Here is a 5,338-nt window from a genome sequence, read left to right as displayed (position 1 = left end):
AATTCTTTTAAAGATGCACTCAGTTATCTGCCACGGGAGAAACAGCAAAGCCAATCTTGCACTTTGACTACCAAGGCTGTAACCACACACCTTTCCATACGTTTTTCATGGCAATCCTAAGATTGTGACCTTCCCACAGACAGTGAGACATTCTATTACTGGGGTTTCTCCTTGACTGTGACCACAGGGTGTGAGTCAGGCACGCTAGAGGCACACCGAGCATTAAAAATGCTTTTGTGCTGCACGGTCCTCGTAGTCGTCTTCACTCAGTGGCACATAAACAAGCACGACTTTGTACAGGCTAGAAGGTCTGAGTGGGAGAAAAAACACTGACCTAAAGGTCCAGTGGGCGCAAGACAAAGATGAGAAAGAACAATGAATGAATCAACCAGCAAAAGCCCAGCGTGACTGACTGGGGCACAGCGCCGCCCTCGCGTGCCTTCTGCCCGTGGAGAATCCTCAGCTGGCTGATCATTTCGTAAGCAGCCAGCAGAGGGAGACATGACATCCAGCTCTTGGAAAATCACGCATTCTCATGAAAAACGCCTGGCATCGTGGGCATCCTGGAGTCGTAATTCCATGAACAATGCTGCCTTACACTTGAAAACAGAGAGAGTCTCTCTAGCGGTTGACCTTACCACAGGATTCAGTATCGGTTATGATGAAACCATCATTTGAGAAACTGCACATGCACTGATTGGCAGATACAAACAAGCAACAGTGGGAACCAGTGAGCATGAGTGAGCATGAGCCCAGGCCAATGGTGGGCTATTCTAAATAAAGGAACAGTGAAGTTACACAAACTAAGACAACCAAGAGCTCAAGAGATACCAACAAAAGGTTAATGCATTTAATACAGTTTAACTGGGATTTTAGAGAACAAAAGGAAACAAAAGTTTCGATACAGCAAATCCACGACTATTTGATATACCGCACGTGTCTTCAATCTCGCGTGATGCCCATGTCTGGAGGATCAGATGCTAAACAGCCCCGGTGTAAACTGATAAATAAGTGCAGCACATACACTGCACGGCTTCGTTATCTGCCTTGTTGGTCGAGGGCACAGGTGCTGCTCACTGATGCAAACAGAGCTCAGCAATTCCTCGTTCAGCTAAATGGAATTAAAAGGATTGTGTGGAAGACTCTAGCGAGCTCAGCTAAATCAGTTCAAGTTCTCCCTGACTGGAGGAAAAACCTCTTGCACCTTCTATCTTTTCCTGAAGAGTGGCAGTAGTTCGGGTCAGCAGTTCGAAGCCTTCTCGCTAACCGAAGCACGCCAGATGGAGTAGGTCCTTAGCTCATATGTTTATCGAGCATTGGAAGATCGAACGACCTTCTGCTGGATGCTGCCCTTAAGCAAGAAATCTTTCTTTCAGTAGGTTCTCAATTCAAATGAGAATGGTTGCATTCAATAATTTAACAAAATGTGTTTTCAAAGTGAGATACACATTACTTCTGTCGTGTTCGTTACCAGACAGTTCCTGATCACTGCTGAATTTGGGCTAGCATGACCCACTAGAGAGAGAGAGAGAGAGAGAGAGAGACAGACAGACAGACAGACAGACAGACAGACAGACAGACAGACAGACAGACAGAGAGAGCAGGATGACGTGGATTATATAATGTGAATTGTGTTGTGAGGCGAGAGCGCCGTAGGAGAGTTTGTTGTTTGTCTGGTTATGTAGTCTGACTGCTCTCGGGAACAAACTGTTTCTCGGTCTGCCAGTGGGAGCACCACCAAACCTGTAGCGCCTCCTGGAGGGCAGGAAGGAGAGGAGACAGTGATGTGACTGCGTCGGGTCTTTTGTTTCATTGGTGTTGGGAGCCAGGCTGAGGATCACTCACCTCGTCTCTATAAGAGGATTCACTGATGTCAGAAATCAGCTCAATCATGGTTGTATCATCTGCATATTTAATGACTGAATTTGCATTATTGGTAGGAGGACAGTCATAGGTGAAAACCGAATGCAGGGAAAGGAAGTAAAATGAAAGTGAAACACAAAGAAGCAACCGTTCAGTAATAAACTGCTCAAAAGGTGACAGAGCTCAGAGATAGAGCGCGAATCAAATCTCAAGACTCCACGGTTAAATGACAGCAGAATTAACTACAGTCTGGAAAAACAAGGAAGGATGGAAAGTTTTCCCTTTTCACTGAACTGTAAACTCTATTAGCTGTATCCTTCCAGGCTTTAGGCCTGAGTACTGACATTGTAAACAGATTAAGGGGACAAACTTCTCTGTCGCTATTAGCATTGGTGTGGCCAATCTGTTTACCTGTCGATAGTGTGTATTGTAGCATGGGCTTGAAAGAAGAACCAGCAAATGTCATTTTCCATGCTACAAACACACTGTTTACTAAACAATTGTAAGCAAAAAGACAGAAAACGAATGGGGAGCCTGGGGAGATGGCATCTAATATGATTCACACACAAGCAGAGCAATATCCTGAAATTGCTAGTAAACTCAAGGGACAGACAGTCCTTGCTGTGGAGAACTTGAAGCATTACTGGTGTGAGATGCATGAGTGGTCACTGAAGCAGCTCTGTAGAGAGGACCAGATGTGTGTGTGTGTGTGTGTGTGTGTGTTCGCTGTGTACTGAAGGAGACCACAAGATCAACAATACCTACAGTGCAGGTGCTTTGATTTTGTTGCCAAAATGCCATCTGTTTTTCATGTTTATTGAATAGTAAAAATGAAGGCATTTACAGGTTCTCAGTAGTAAACTAATATACTGGTAAGAAATAAAAGTCTTGTTTTAATTGTTTTAGAATTGTTTTAATCAGGCCAAAACACTCTCTGAGATGCTGACGTGTTTGCTGTGATATATAACAAGGGACAACTGAAATCCATGTCAAATATAAGATCTGAATCCCTACAATCATTACATGAGATTTTCTCCCATCTTTTGATGAACCAGTCTGAGCTTTAGGAGGTTCTGGACGAGAAGCAGAGGGAGCAGAGAGGCAGGGTGAAGGCTTAACCACCCTCCCACACGGCAAGGACTGGAGCCAGATCCACATTAACCAGAGTGCCAGAATCCGAGGAGGAACTCTGCTTCCGCTTCAGCAGTCAAGGAAATGGAGGTGATGTCTGAGTTAAGGGAGGGTCTGATATGCAGTATATTGTTCTGTGGGTAAATGGGTTGCTCAAGAAAGTACTGCACAGCTGCAGTACTGGAAGGAGAGCTGGAACATGGTATCAAGACTGATTCCTCCACAGAGAATGAACAGAATCAGAAAGCACGTGTTTAAATGCAGCACGGTTCGCTAATGTCCACATCAAAAATCAGTGGGTTATACTTTTTCCCCATTCATGATTTTTTTTTTTTTTTTTTTTTTTTGGCTCAGTGGGATGACTAATTCATAATACTCTTATCTATAGAGGTGTTTATTGCATAGTGGTTTATATTTTATAAATCATTAAATAATTTAATTTATTCCAGTTAAGTAAAGTGGATTATGCACACTATTACAGTACATTACATTACATTTCTGCCCACTAGCAAAGTCTGTCGAAGTTAAGTTTTGATGTGTGGGGATCTGGTACTAGATCAGTGCTCTACTGGTGAGAGTACTGAGTACTGAATAAACTAAGTACTCAGTACTGTACTGAATGAACTGAGTACTCAGTACTCCCACCAGCACTGACCAGATCATGTCTGTATTAGGTGACCTATGATTCATTTAGATCTGTTACTTTTCGAGATACCAGTAATGTAATACCAAAATTATTTACATTTTCTTTGGGAAAATTAAAAATTGAAAGTGGTATATCCACAGTTTACTACATTTATGATATTCTTATGTGAACACGGTGATTACGTGAACATAATATTTTCAAATTGTTTTTGTTCAAAATAATCAAAATGCTCAAATTCATTCAAGGCATTCATTACGGCTACCATTACGCTACCATTACAGGACAGTGATAATGTAAGCGAATTCATGCGTAATCTGTAAAGTATACGAAACGAATTCATGCGTAGTCTGTAAAGTATACGAAACGAATTCATGTGGCGTCTGTATAGTATGCGAAATGCGCAGTGATCATTAACAGCCATTAAGCGCCATTAAGAGCCATTGCAAACTATACAAAACAGTTGTGCGATGTTATGCGCCCATAGTTCCCAACCCTGCCGAACCGTACAGTGCTAATGCAGCTCCGGGACTGGGGTTGTAGGACTTTGTCTCCGTTTCTTGAAGAGCACTGAAGTTCCTGAATCAGATATATTGTTCTGCATGTAGTGACTCAGGTCACATGCACAGCGAGTTTGGGATCTCAGATTAACACTCCCGCGCTGGGGTGGAAATTGAGCGCAACCAAAATGGGTCATAAGCCGAGGTGGCCACTAGGTGGAGCGCAAGTACTGAGTGAACGGGTGTACTTTACATAACGCGTTATCGCTTTAGCTCTTTATATCTGTCTCGTTTGCTTTATACTACAACAAAATCATCAACGTTTGGCACAGGTGGATCATTAAAAGATGGATTAATAAAAATAAGACGAAAAATGTATACATATAGTATATACAGTGTGTGTGTGTGTGTGTGTGTGTGTGTATGTGTGTGTGTGTTCTAATTCCTTTATTTTTCTCTTTCATTATTTAATGGATAACTGATTGATGGGATCAGTCTTACAATGAATATAAGGAAAATAAAAGTGCTAAGCACACTACCCATTTTGCTTGTGCACTGCAATAGTGGGGCATCACAGGATGTTGCTATATGAAAAGTGAGGGAAAGTAACCTGATCAGCATTCTTCTGCTTCGCCAAAGCTGTTCTCTGATACGCATTAAGATGCCACCTACCCGGCTCCCATTACTGCCTCTACGGAGGCAGAAGGGCAGCCTCATCCAGCCGCTAATCCAGGACTCGCGCTCGGCTGTTCCTAAACCTCCAGCACCTCCTATGAGCTACGGGTGCTTCCTGCTCCCCCACCCCCAGTCCTCTGGCTCCTTTCCTTGCCCTTCCCTGAGCTGAATGAATGGAGGGTCCCCCGCGGCACAATGGAAGCGGCTCTCTCAGGAATGCCAGAAATGTCTGGAGTCAGCAGGAGCCTGGCGGCCAGGGGCGGGGCGCTGCACGCCCCACTTCCATTACATCACAAGAGCCTGCACCTCCCCCATCTCTCTCTCTCTCTCTCTCTCTCTCTCTCTCTCTCGCGCTCTCTTCCTCTCTCACACACATGCACACATCCCTGCTTCCCCACTATTTGCTTCCTGGCATTCCTTCACTTCATTCCGAGGAATCCAGCACAATGGCACGGTCCTAACCAAGGGGGGGGGGGGGGGGGGGGGGGGGGGGGGGGGGGGGGGAACCACGGGCACTGGGCGTCGG

This window comes from Electrophorus electricus, chromosome 19, assembly GCF_013358815.1.
Source record: "Electrophorus electricus isolate fEleEle1 chromosome 19, fEleEle1.pri, whole genome shotgun sequence".
In the NCBI taxonomy this organism is placed as follows: Eukaryota; Metazoa; Chordata; class Actinopteri; order Gymnotiformes; family Gymnotidae; genus Electrophorus; species Electrophorus electricus.
This window is presented reverse-complemented; position numbering follows the sequence as displayed.